The sequence below is a fragment of the Suricata suricatta genome, chromosome 4 (assembly GCF_006229205.1).
Source record: "Suricata suricatta isolate VVHF042 chromosome 4, meerkat_22Aug2017_6uvM2_HiC, whole genome shotgun sequence".
NCBI lineage: Eukaryota > Metazoa > Chordata > Mammalia > Carnivora > Herpestidae > Suricata > Suricata suricatta.
Window position 1 is genome coordinate 103,530,024 of NC_043703.1, and position 14,817 is coordinate 103,544,840.

Genomic DNA, 14,817 nt, shown 5'->3' on the forward strand with positions numbered 1-14,817 from the left:
ATCCCAGTAATAACTTACATTTGTATAGCGTAGCTCTTTATAGTTTAGCAAGTGTGTTCATCAAACTTGTTTTATTAGAATACCCTGCACTTGTGGACAACATCCAGTAGCTATTTGTACCCCTGATTTATCCATGCTCAAAGTAAGATGTTTAAGGATGAGTAAGGTCAAGTTCCTTTCAGAGAAGATGGTTTAGTTTCTGCTATTCTTTACCCAGGTTTATTCTTTGGTGGAGCCATCCTTGGCTCCCAGCCCCAAAGCTATGGAACATTTTTTCTCCCAGGAGTAGAGGTATTCCATTCCAGTTTGATGAGCATTTTTATTAAGTAGTTTGAACTGTTCTTAGAGCTGGAATCCAATAGAGAACAATACTTCCATGGTCTCTGCCTAGCAGAGTTGATGTATATAATGTGTTTTGGGAGTGAGGGACATGTAGAGCAGGGGAGACGAGGATAATAGATGTATAAATAAATAATTAGAATTATGACAATTACATAGTGGACTGATATATGATAGACATATTTGACATGACCTAGCTGGATAGCAAAATGAACTGTTGTAAGCAAGAGATTGTTAAGCTGAATATGCTATAGTTTGGGGAAAAGCACTGAAGAAGAGGGAATGGCTGAAGGTCATAAGTAGAATAGAACATTGAAGGATCTGAAAATAGGTGGGAAAGGCTGGATTATGAATAGCAAAGTTGGGTAGAAATAAAGCCAGAGAGTGAGCCAAGATTCTATAGAACTTGTAGGTCAAAGTGAAAGTTTTGGAAGTTATCTCTGCAGCAGTAAGAAACTCCAAAGAGACATGGTTGTATTGGAATGCTCTGACTGGTTCAGAGTAGGGCATCAGAGAGAGCAGTGAAAAGCCTGTTGACTGGAGTGAGGTGAGAAATGGGGGGTGACTTGGACTGGGATATTGGTAGAGATGGAGAGAAGGGAACGTATTCAAGAAGCATTAGGAAATAGGATTGACGGGTCTTGGTAAGCGATTCCTGGTGTAGAGGAGGTGTGAAGAGTATCTCCCAAGCTTTAACTTGGGCTTGAGGAAAAGATGTGAAATTAAATCACAATTCAATCCAAGGGTCTTGAAAATTGTTTTGGTTCTTTCTTCAATGGTACAAAAGGAGAAAAAAAATGAGCATGCCCTTGTAGGAATTAGAGCCACAGCGACACATCAAACATTTGCTTTAACTACAGAAGCCTGCAGTTGTACAGAGCTGAAGTGAATATGATACAGTAGTGATAATAAAACTGAGGTCCTGCCCTCTATAAAAGTAAAACTAATTATGATACACTTACATGTTCACTCATGTTATTTATTGTTTTCTATTTAAAACTATTATTTTTATTGCAAAAGAGGCATAATTTTACTCCCAGCCTATAAACCTTACTATAACTTATCTGTATCTCCGAAGCACAGAGCCATTTTTGTCCTTTTAATAAGTGTAGTAATTTACATTGGCTAATGGTATAACTATGATAATTAGCATAATGTAGTTGTGTTCTTAACCACTGCCTTATTACAACAATTTTAAATCTTACTATTTTTTCCTGTTGGAGTGGAGTTTATGATTACCCATGATTTTTTAAAAACTACATATAAAAAAACTTTTGTTTCCTTTATTTCACTTCTGGCTGAATCTGGTCAGCAGAATTTTACATGTGGTTTGGGATTTTAAACACTGTTGAGTGAAATTGGATACCTTGTGCTTCTTTACTTGGTTCTAGATTTATTTGGGTTTTCTTCCTAGGTCATTTACTTCCAGGCTAGTGTATGCAGTTTTTCATGACCAAAAGGAAATTTAGTCATTTTTTAACTACACCATGATAAGTAGTTGCAGAGAGGAAAGTTTTATATTAATGATTAAAATGCTGAATAAAAACTAACGTGCATTCTGTTATCTGGAATTATTGTAAAATAAAATACTTTGTTTAACCAAATATTCATATACATATTTCATATAAAATTTATATTAATTTTATGATTATTTAAATTATTGTTAATTTCTCATAATCAGAGCCAAATTAGCTTGCCTAAAACTGAAACCAAGCCTAATTGTATTTTTGGCTTTTGAAGAGTCAGAAGGTGCCTCAGGATTTTCTAAGGCCTTGGCCGGCACCCAAGTGGTAGCCATCAGCTCTGTTATGCTTACTCCAGAAAGCTGCAAAAGTTCCGAGTAATAGAGCATTTTGAGTATTCCAAAGTATCTTTATTATCTATTTCCAAGATCTGGGAAACTTCTCAACTTTTTTAGTAAAGCATTTCCTAAAGGCATAAAATAAAGCATTCAAGCTAGAGAGGCCAGGTCTAGGAGGTAAAATGCATAGTTAAAATAATCAACGTGCAAAATTTTAAATTTTGATTTTATTTAAAATTCCAATAATCTGAATCCTAACTCAAGAGAACCATGAATTAAGTGGATTTACTTTTCAGCATTGACCTTTCCCTCTTTAGTGTTGAGGTTGTTCAACTCAGTCTCATCATCTGCCTGCTACCCCAGGTCACTGATGATCAGAAGACCTTTCAAGTTTGCAAATTATGAGAAAATATTAAATTATGTTTGCTATGCCCAAGTTAATCTGAAAAGTTACTAATCAAATATCTTGAATATTTCCATATAATGTAATAATAATATCTCCATTATTTAATTTGGAGAATTTGGTTAAAGAAACAAGAGCAAAATGCATTGTTTCAACAACCTATGAGATTCAGAAGATAAGGATACCTTTTTCCCTTTTTAATTACCCAGAATCAAATCATGTTCCTTTTCTTTTGACTCATCCATCAACCTACATAGATTACAGGGGACAATAGCATAGATACTTGCTGCATTACTCTTCTGGTGCAAAGTGTGTTGATCTGTGTCACTTATTAAAGACTTTTTTTTTAGTGGAATGAGATTTTACATAGATCAAATAATTGCATCCATTTTCTTCCTTGTTTATCTCCCTGAAGTTGCTTAATGAAAGGTCAATACAAATGCTATTAACAGCAAGAAATGAGGCCATGTATATGAAACACCTTTGTAAACTGTAAACTGCTCACAGCTTTATTATGATGAAACAATGATAACAGTGGGTGTTTTGAACAAGGCTGATGGTTGAATAGTCCCAAAGCAGTGATTGGGGACCAGCGAGACAGGTTTCCTGTAGGAGACTTCAGTATGTTAGCTTCTGCATTAATTTGAATCTGCTCATCTGCTCTGCTGAGATCTTGCACATTGTTTGGCCCATTTCACTCTCTAATGACAGGTCTGGTAGATTTTGATGGAGAACTTGCCAAACATGTCAGATTTCAGACCAACAGGTAGCCAGCCAACCCTGTCTCTGAGACATCCTTTCTATGTGTTGATTTCATTTGTTTTGCTCCTTCTACAAGGTCCAACTCCAGGCTGATTTCTTTCAGAAAGCCTATCCTTTACTATTCTCACATGAAAGGTCATTATGTTGGGGGGACTTAATACCTGAACCCTTATTTTGACAACAAATTTATTATCAATGTTGTGACATTTCTCCTTTTGCTTTCTGGAATCCTTACTTGAATCCATGTATTTTCAGGTAAATTTCATGTGTGTATGCTCTATATTCCCTTTCACAACATAAAACTATATATAGTATGTTGTATAGAATGATTTTGGGGTATGTTTTGATGTCCAAAACCATGATCTTATATCTCTTAGATGTTTCACAGTGCTCAGGATCCATGAAAATATATAATTAGTTCAGTTTTTGGTGATATGATTTTCATGTCTGAAGAGATATTTATAAACTTCTTATGCTTAGGAAATGTATTTGATTTGTTTTGTTTTGTTTTTGAAAAAGAAACTTTTTCATAAAATGGGCTGTGTGTGGTGGGGATGAGGGAAAGATACAAAAGCATTTTTTCTGCAGTTCTATCTTTGGTTGATTTTCAGTTAGATCAAGGATACTTAACATAGATGGGCTTCATAAGGTCCTTCAACTCCCTGAAGTTATATGAATAATACTGTCTGCTTTGGGCCTGTTTTTCCCCTGTGGGCAAAGAGAACAACATTAATGCGTGTATAAAATACTCAATACACAAAAATGCAAATGTATAAGTTGGATGTTCATTTCATAAAATGATTAGGTAGGATTTTGTTTAATGAGTTCTCTTCAACATTTGAAATTATTCTGTTTACTTGTCACTTTTCAGAAACCCATGTTCTTTGCTCTGGACAAAGTACACCAAGAATTCCACAATTTGCAATGGAATAAATAATTCCATAAATGTATTGCATCTTTCCATGAGACAGACCTAATTTGGAAATGTGAGTCTCACAGAAGTGAAGGTGTTTCTTCATTTGTTTGTTTTTGATATTTGATTGATTCTATATGAGACCTCACATCAGACACAACAGTGAACTGAATTGGTGGCTGAATAAAATTGATATCATGGATTGAATAGCTGTTTGTGTGTTAGTTACATAAATGAGTTTTCTAATACCCCAGCCTCCACGTTCTTGGACCTCCTATCCCACAGCAATCTTGTTTTCCACACTATCTCACCCACAATCACACTCCAGACCAGTGGTTCTCAAACTGTGGGCCCCAGACCAGGAGACTCAGCATCACCTGGGAATGACTAGAAGTGCAAATTGTAGGGCTCAGCCCCAAACCTATGGCATCAGAAACTCTGAATGAAGTCCAACAATTCCTTTACCAACTCTGAGAGCTTCTGCCCTAGACCTTGCCAATACCAATAACTCGACCTGTTCCATCATCTCAGTCTCAAGCTTCTCACTCTCCAATCACTGTTTTTATCATTCTAGCTCTCCCCTTCTAAATCTCAACTTCCCCTAGGATCCATCAATCATGGTTACTTTTTGTCCTCATCACCCAGTGTTCTTGTTACTCCTATCCTAATGAGACTCAGTTGTCCATGATTAGAATCATGCTCCCCCTCTGATCATCTTACCTGGACAAATTCAATCCTTCGTTTTAGACCCTCATGGCTGACTGGAAGAAAACTCACAACATTGTTGGTGATCCCACTTTACCACTATCTGAAGTGGGCCTTTGGTACTCCCTGGAAATTATAGTACATTTCCCCAGTCCGGCCACGTTCATATTCTTTTAGAAAAGTATTTTCACATTCTGCCTTTTACGTGTATCTTACTATGGGTAAATTTTGCCCTTCCCAAGGCCAGCTTCTACATTGGATTTTGTCTCTTCTCCCCTATTAAAGGAGATTGTTTGAGAAACTCACTCTCTCTCCTGCACCATCATTTGTTCCTACTATGTCACTCCCATCAGCAAAATAAACAGCAAAATAAAAAATGCTGTCATATAATGTGACATTAAAAAAAATTCTCTTACCTGCAAATGCCCTGTTCCCTACTACCCCGTTTCTCTATTTTAATAGGAATACTCCTATTAATAGGAATACTTCTTAGTCATTTTCTCCCAACATTCTCTCTTGAACCTATTCCAATCAGACTTTTGTTTCCATTGTTTCACCAAAATAATTCTTGTCAAAGTCATCCGGAAACTCCATATTGCACTTTGCAGGCTTCAGCCATCTTGATCCCTCTCACCCCATTCTCTAAGAAAGCCCAATGTGAGGCTTGAACTCAGAGAACCATGATATCATTGCCTGAGTCAAAGTCAGATGCTTAAACAACTGAGCTACCCAGCACCCCTCACAGGTTATAATTTTAGGAAAGTATATAAGGATGCTATTAAGAGCACTCAAATGTAGTCTGAGGAAAAATAATCGGGAATCACATTTATTTTTAACCACAAAAACTGTGACATCTTGCAAGGTAGTTAAAATTGCTACATCCATTCTTTGAACAAGTTAACTGAGGGCAAGGAGAAAGCAGTACATTTCCAGAGCACAGCACACATTGGGCGAAAGATCCGGGATGAACGCCCAAACGTCCCATCTTCCTGTCTCATACTTTTGTATTCAAAATATTGCAATCTGTTACCTAGAGGATGATTAGTGTGTAAAACTGAGTGCTTTAATTTTACTGCAGGAAAAAGTGATGTAGAAGGAGCATAGGCTGCAATGGAGACAAAATTTGTCTAAACAAAGATATCTTTGGTTAATTAGTAAGATGGCAAAGACATTTATGAAAAATATGACAGGCACATAAATCTCTTTCATAAGTGTTAAATATTTCAATATTCACTCATAAGAAAATCTTAATGTAATTCTCATATATTTGTAGAAATGATTAACACTATGTGTGAAACATAGGTTTTTTTTTTTTTTGCCACTGAGCTAACATTACTTCTTATCATTGTATCTTTGAATACCATATTACTTATCTGACCTAGAACATTTCACATAAAAGAAAAAAAAGACAGTTCTGCTCATAAAAAGATGTGATTTCTGTGAAACCAGATATGACTAAAGCAGTGTGTGCTTTTTAAGTGAATTAGGAGTCATCATGGACAGCTCTAGGAAGAAGACTCCGCATCACACATAGGCAGTTAGGAAGGCAAATAGGGCTCCAGGGGGCATTAAAAGAGGGAGTAAATACTATGGAAATATTAGGTTGATGTTATATCAAATAATGATACACGTTCATCTAGAATACCAAGTCTAATTTCAGTCAATGCACCTTAAGACATGTCAAGCACAGAATGAAAATATCCATAGGAATGGAGAAAAATGAGCAAGTTGGGGATGACTTCAAGTGAAGACAATTTTATTTCTAAAAATAGAGTTTTTTTAAAGTGAGAAGTCACTTGTTTTCACAAACAGCCCAATAAAGGGCAGTTTGGTAATTGGGTGATTGATGCTTATGATAAAATAAATAGTAGCAATAAACAAACCTCAGCAATAAATAAAAATTGATAGTAGCATCTGAAAAGTGAAATGGTACTTAAAGCCAGTAGTCTGGTAGAAGCAGAACTTCTATGCACGAGGCTTTATTCTTTAAGTTGTATATTTACCTCTGTCCAACCAACATATAACAGTAACTGTAGATTGAAAACCCTTCTGCAATGACACAGAAGTATAAAATGAAGTCTGTAGTCTCTTTTCCTAATTAACAAAATTAGCTGCATGTGTGTTTTCTCAGAAAAAGAACATAAAAACGATATTAGTAAATTTGGGAAAGCTAGAAAAAAGGAAAAAAAACCTCATGCTGTGACTAAAAAAACTGATCAGTTAATGTTTTCCATTTATTATCATTTTAGCAAAAATATACTCCTCCATTATAAGCTCTCAGTGATAATTTTGATACCATAATATTGCATCAACAGATGTACCACAATTTATGCAATCATTTCTGTAATACTGATGCTCCTGATATTGACAGTTTTGTACTCTGAGTACTAATCAAGTGATTAATGAATAGGAAATATTTAATAAAATGATGAACTTAATGATCATGCATGTTGTAAGAACTAATAGCTCTCACTAGCTATTTTTCCACCTATGTTTATTTTCAGTTATATGCATTCATAACACTTTAACATTTGCCCTCTGGAGTATAAATATCCATTGGGTTTGGGTGGTAACTCCATTAGCCCAGTATCCTATGCACCTGGGCACTTAGTCAATCATTTCTGATAGCAGCTAACAGGGGTTTATCATTCATTTAGTGGTGGCCAACTCAAGAGGCAACTACCTGAAGAACCGAGAAATTATGCCAAAGAAATTCTAGGTTTGGAAAATGTAGACTAAATGAAAGTCTTTTTCATTATAAAGGATACGTGGTCCCTCTTACCTAGAACTAAAAATAGCTGTAGCTCACTATTGTGAAGCCTGGGGTTTCCCCTAGGAAAAGAGATGACATCATTATATTTTTCTTTTAATAATGTTGGTCATTCTATAACATGTCCGATTTATGTATTTTAACTTGGTACGTAGATTTTATGTCATTTTTCCTCATGTGCTTATTACGATGATTAACATTATCTTCATTTCACAGTGAAGAAGCAGGGTTTGTGGATGGACAAATAAAAGGGAACTAAGATTAAATCCTAAACCCTTCACCATGAGCCTCGTTCATAGTCTTCACAGTGGTGTTAATTTTTATAATGTAGGTGACAACTATGAGGTAAATGTGCTCCCCATAGACCATTGGATGGAATCTGAGATGCTCTTTATTTATTTTCTGTTTGTTCAAGTAGGAAAAAATTAGTCTCATAACTATAGCTAATTTTAACTTTCTTCCAAAATATGAAGCATGTACCATTACTAGAAACTGGATTTATATATAATCTGGATGTGTATATATCTTGTTGGATCAGTGCAGACTGTTTTCTTGAATCTCCAACTGTTTTTGATTAAATTATTTATTAACACTTTTCCCTTCAAGCATCCACAACTCTGGTCTTCCCAAAGTTCAAATGATTTTCTGCCTTTTCCATAGGCTACTGTTAGGTTCAAAAATCTTTGTTCTGTTTTTCAAACCTATAAGGAAATTAGTAAACATCGAAATTTGGGAAATTTGGAGAAACCAAGCTTATTTCAGAGGTAGAGTTAAAAGAATAAACTCAGAAGGTATGTTATTTCAATACCAAACAGGAATATTCAGGGAAGAAAGAGAGAGGGATAGAAATAGAGTGGAAAGAGAAGAACTGAAGCATAGAATCTAAACATTTTAGAGCTTTGAGTGGAGCATCCTTTCATCTCTTATGAAATGTCTTTGAAAAGGATTTGGGGTCTTGATTGCATGTTTACGACGTCAGAGAACTAAACTGGGGTAGGGAAATTCAGGGCCCTATTCTGTCTTTGCTGAATACTGTAGCTTCTTTCTACCCCCCACTGCTAATTATAATGTTTAGAAAGATGGGGTTGGGTGAAGAGGATTTGTTTCTTTCTTTTTTTTTTTTTCTTGGAGAATGCTTTTCTCTCAAAGATACTGAGTTTGGAGAAGATCTTTAAATGAAGGGGTACTAGACATAAGAGTCTTTTTAAGTTCTTCTTATCCCAACATTTGAAAAGGCATTTTATTCATAAAGCTTACACTTTTTTTTTCAAAGGAGCCATTTAATTCATTATGGAGTAGTATGAAGCTGTTGAGAGAGATATAGCAGCTTGATTCATTTGAAATCACAGGACAAATAGACTTTAAAAAGCAAATGCATCCATTTTGACACTAATTATGTGTCTTTTGCACATGCGGTATCTCATGTCACAAATTGCTCTCATTTGCTTCTCACTGCAGAATGTCTCTGAAATGAGATGAGTGGAAATGCCTTAAACAGGTGGATGTGGAACAGGTTGAGGGACTTTGGTACAGGAGGGGTGCGTTGAGGAAGAAAAAAAGAAGGTGTCTTAGAAGTCACTAGAATCCATTGGAAATTCATTCAATATGATATTGACCCACATGATAAGGTGGAACATATGGCTTTCCAAGTATTCTGTATCTTCCTTATAATCATAACAACAACATAACAGAGCCCACTATATACCAGGCATTCTGCTAAGATTACTTGATTTATACATACTGTCTTTGAACCTTAAAATTAGCTTATGATTATATTCACAATCTATTGAGGAAACCAAGGAGGTTGAAGAATTTATTGAAGGTGTCTCTAATATGTGTGGTTTTCCCAATAGCACCAAGTCATTAACTAATTCTGACACTAGCTAGAGATAACATCCGGTCCCACTGCTTAAGGACTCAGTCCTCAAAGACTGCCCTCCTCCGTTCAGATGCCAGTCTCACGTCCAGGTTGTCACCTGCACTTATGACCTCCTGGCTATAGATCAGGGGTTCCCACAACCGTCTCTTTGAGTTTGATTAATATGCTAGAGCAGCTCACAGAACTCACAGAAACATTGAACTTGCTAGATACCATTTTTTTTAATGAAAAGATATAACTCAGGAGCAGCTAGAGGGAAGAGACGAGGAGGGCAAGGAGAGGGCAGAGTCCCCTGGCTCTCCCCAGATGAGCTATTTTCCTAGCACCTCCACCTGGAAGCTCATCAACTCTTGTTGCTCAGAGTTTTTACAGATTTTTTACAGAGTTTACTCTGCAGCCCTACCCTTCCCTCCTCCTTCCCAGAGGTCTTTGGATGGGACTGGAAGTTCTAACCCTCTGAGTGCTTGGTCTTTCTCTTGACCAGACCAAACCTGAGGCTACCTAGGGGCTCTCCCCACCGTAAACTCACCTTAGTAGCATAAGCTCAAAAAGGTCTCCTTTGTAAATAATAAAAACAGTCATATCACTCTGGAAACTCCAAGAGCTTGAGTAGCTTTATGCCAGGAACTGGGGACAAAGACCAAATATATTGCCTGTTATACCAGTATCATAAATAATACCTGGGAGACTGAAGCCCGGCCAGCCTGCTTCTAGAGCCCCCAGGAGCTTTCTGACCACCTTTGTACCTGGACCCCTGTCCTGTCCTTCCCCCACTCCCACTCTCCCGGTTTGCTGCCCCTGAATTCTGTAGAATGCTTTATGACAAACAGAAAGTTTACTGAAGTCTACAGAATTAACCTGAGTTTGGCATCTTGCAATCCACTCTTGGATCTATTTAGCGCAGGAGGAGAGCTTTATAAATGATGCAAGAGTTTCTTAGAGTTCTTTATAGAACAATTCAAATAGGGCTAAAAACAACCAAGAGGAGAGAGAAGTACACATTCATTTTCCCTGAATATGAACAAAAACAAAAGCATTTGCTACATGGTGTGAATTGGAGGAATCTTGTATTATTGAGCTGGTGCTTGTTGCCTGATAATGGAAAAGATTAGCGTCACTTTTCTGTAACTAAGCCTGTAATGGTGTCACAGCCTATTTGATGCCAATTGGTGTTCCTGGGGTCCTTGGTATAAAGCAACCTTTGCAAATGAGTAGTCAAAATGGTTGGAATAAGGAATAAAACCAGAGAGTAAAAAATGAATAGCTAATTCAACACTTAATTTCTTTTAATTTTGAGAGTCTTACATATGTGCTGCAACTATTAATGGGTGGGATGCTGATGATAGGGGAAGAGTTTTAAACTGTAAATTTATTTTCACCTGAGCTGCAGAACTCAAACCTGGCATGCCTTACACGTAATGCAGTTTGACAGTTCATTTGAAATAAATGTGCCGATAACCCTTAAAAGTGGTAATAAAATACTCTTTGCTCTACTGTACAGATGATTAATACCACTAAAGTAATTAAATTCCATTAGGCTGAGGTTCACATACCCAAGGAATTGGTGCCAGGACTTAGCCATTCTCTAGTGAGGACAAAAGACTAATGCCTTTTAAAGCCGCGTTTCACCAGGAAAATCCCAGGGAAGTCTATATTAACTTAGGACATCTGCTTGTTGTGATTGTTTGAGGTATTGATGCATTGGATCATTAGCAGGGTAGCGTGAACTAGTGTTTTCCTGTTGACAAGGATCTCTCACCAGGAGCTGCAAGCTTTCTGCAAGGGGAGAGAAAAAGCAAAGCAGGGCAGCCAAGTTGAGTCCTGTGAATGGCTTTGACTTACAGAATTATTGCTAACTGTATAGTCTCTGATGGTAGGAAACAGCATTTTGCCCCCAGCCATTTTTCCCAAGATCAAAGCCAAAGTAACTCTGTCTCCTGCTGTTTTGTAGCTGTAGATTCTTAAAGACTGGCATTATTGTCATCGATGAACAGTTTGCCCCCTTTCAGATGGCGGCAGTAATGACCCACGGGGGAGGCAGTGGTTAGGCAGTGCTGACAATGTGACCAGGTGCTGCAGCATAAGCGTTTCATTAAATATTGAAGCAATGGTTTTCAGTTACAGTGGCAAAAAGGGAATTTGGTCTATGTCCAAATATGTGGCTATTTTTTTCCTTCAACCTCTTCTAATCACATTATTTTTTGCATGACCTTTCTGCTGAAATTAGCTGCTGTCCCGAAAAGCATCGTGTGTAATATATCTAAGGTAATTCCGTATTTCACTTCACATGCTAGTAATCATTCTTAATGGGTAAATGATTTATTTACCTTTTTTCTTAAAATATGCAAACCATAGAAAAATAAACCTTATGATTATTTTGGTTTTCAGAGGTACCAGATGAAAGAATCCTGAAGGATTCAAGCAAAGGATAGTTTTCAGATACCAAGAACAGGATGCCAGTGCATTTAAGAGTTAGTTTTTTTTTTTTTTAATGTGTATCATGTGAGAAACGGTTTTAGAGCCTCAACATTCTGTTTCCATTTGGAGACTACGTTAAACTTGTCTGTATAATTTGTGAAATGAATTCACAGGAGAAAAACTATGGTCATTTTGAAAGGAACGTAGCTGCCACTTTATTAGAGTGGGATCTGTGCCTCCACTTACTGTGTGTGCAAGGTAACTAACAAACCATAACAATGGCATGGCTGTCGAGGCTGTGAGTCCTCTGACAACCTGCCATGCGATTTCCTGATCCTCTGATTCCAGAACTTTCTAATAGAATCCTCGGATTCTTCTCTTTATGAATAATAATCGAACACCACAGAAAACTCACTTAGAACTTCTAGAGGAAATCCTGGCTCCTGTTAGAGGCTGTGAAAGGTAAACTGAGACCACAATGTACCATAAAACGAAACAAACCAAACCAAACAGAAGCTCCATCTAGGAAAGAACATAGGATCTAAATATTTTCTCCCCTCTTATCCCTACCTTGGAAATCCCACTTAGTGATAAATAGCTATTTTAAACTTTCAAATTTTCTGAAAAATCAAATAGAGTTTCTGCATGTTAATTGCAGTTTGCTAGATTTCCATATTTAAATCAGCTTCCTCTCTTCGTTCAACAAAACTTTGGCACTTCCCTACCAAATATAAATATGGTTTGGTTTAAGATTACCATCCATCTGAGAAATAAGTTAAACTTTTATCTTTGTGGTTAATCTGTACCAATGCACCAGATTTGCCCCTGAGATTACCAACTCTATGGAATAATCCTCCTGAAATGAGATCCTATTGTTAATTTTCACTCTTTTGTTTTGTTTGTATGTAATTAGGAAGAACTGAATTAAAATGCCATTATAACCAAATCATTATTCTTTCTATGACTCTTTTATCTCATCTTTATTCCTTTGTTCTTCTTTCTCAAATTCGTAGAAATTGAATGGGTATACCTGTAAGGAAAAAAAAAACTTACTGAGAAATGACTATTAACCAAACAGGATTTTATATTATGATCAGCATTAGTAAAATAAAACAACTTTTAAAAGAGAGATGAGAAAAGTTTCAACCACTGAGGTTTATTGCTATCATTTCTTTTTGGTTTTGCTATTTGGAACACTTCAGGAAATGACTGACTTCTTTTCTTTGATGAATTCTACAAAATATAGAGGTTTATATAGAAGAAAAAAATGGAAACTGCTACAGATGAAGCAAATAATGACAAGAAAAGGAAAAAAAACAGAGGGAGACTTGTCTAAAGATGTAAATGCTGTAACAAATTTGTTTAACCCTATCCATGCTTAGTTGATGGTATTACCACTTAGCTAGTACTTTCATGTTGAAAATTATCTGTAGTGCAGAGCCTGTTTAAAGAGATGACAATGGGGCAAAATTCTAGGGTTGTACAGTGGATACAAAAACGGATACAAATGTGTCTCGTGCCAGAACCATTCATATAGCAGGGATAGGCAAAATAATTTCTAAAAAAAATGTTATGATATTCCTCAAAAGAATATATTTATCTATTCTATTTTCAAGTGCTAGGTAGAATATTTTCTCTTGCTTCAAGAGTTTTCACAAGCACTGTGACATCTTAAAAGTTCAGTCTAGTGCAATAGAAATATTTTTCGAGAAGTCAGTAGGCATTGAAAACTCTTCCTTTCTTTTTTTATTGTGATGTGAACATACTGTTTTGACATAGTTTCCTCTTCATTTCTTCATGACAATTTGCATGCACCATTTAAATTACTCCCCATTCTTCAACTGTATTCTCTGGGCTTCCTTGAAACACATAAATATTAAGGATAAATTAATGCCAGAAAGCATGTCCAAAATGTAACTTGCAAGTCTAACATGTCACCAAAAAGAACTATTTTTGGTAACTAGAGGAAAGACTGAGATTCAATTAGGTGGGAAAGGGTTTTTTTCTTGACTAGCAAATAAATAGTCTCTGTTTAGAATATGATTTTATTTTAATAGTAATATATTAAAGAGTTTTGTCTTTTTTAAGCCTTCTTTTTATGATGAAATAAATGTTATAGCTTTCACATTCTTTCATGGGATTCCTAATTTTGTGATAGGCAGCCTTAAAGATTCTAAAATTATCTACATTAGGGGAAACTCCTCAATTTCAGAATATTCTATATGTTGTGAAGTGATTTGTACTTTAATGTTTATTTATTTGTGTATTTATTTATTTAGAGAAGCAGAGTATAAGCAGGGGAGGGGCAGAGAGAGAGGAGACACAGAACTTGAAGTGGGCTCCAAGCCCTGAGTTATGGGCACAGAGCCTGATGCAGGGCTTGAACCCAAGAGCTGAGAGATCATGACCTGAGCTGAAGTCAGATGCTTAACCGACTGAGCCACCCAGGCACTCCAGAGATTTAGTACTAAATCAAGAAACATTTATTAACTAAGTGTAAGCATGTATCCCAGGAAATACTTTGTCTAGGGCTTCCAAGGTCTGATCTTATGCATTTAATTTATAGAGATTGGCTGTTTGGTGGGGCTTTCTTTGAGAACTGTGTATGTTCTTTAAAAAAAATTTTTTTTAACATTTGTTTATTTTTGAGAGAGAGGGAGAGAAAGAACAAGCAGGGAAGGGGCAGAGAGAGAAGGAAACACAGAATCCTAAGCAGGCTCCAGGCCCCAAGCTGTCAGCACAGAGCCCAATGCAGGGCTTGAACTCACAAACCGTGAGATCATGACCTCGCTGAAGTTGGGTGTTTAACCGACTGAGCCACCCAGGC

At 36.5% G+C, this 14,817-nt stretch overlaps 1 long non-coding RNA gene across 1 annotated transcript; it reads left to right on the forward strand.

The window, feature by feature from the left end:
* The first annotated feature begins 3,133 nt into the window (after nt 1–3,133).
* LOC115289192 lies at nt 3,134–4,425 on the forward strand. The gene is made up of 2 exons (XR_003907454.1): nt 3,134–3,309; nt 4,177–4,425. It is a non-coding gene; the product is annotated as an uncharacterized LOC115289192 (long non-coding RNA).
* The last annotated feature ends 10,392 nt before the right edge of the window (nt 4,426–14,817 follow it).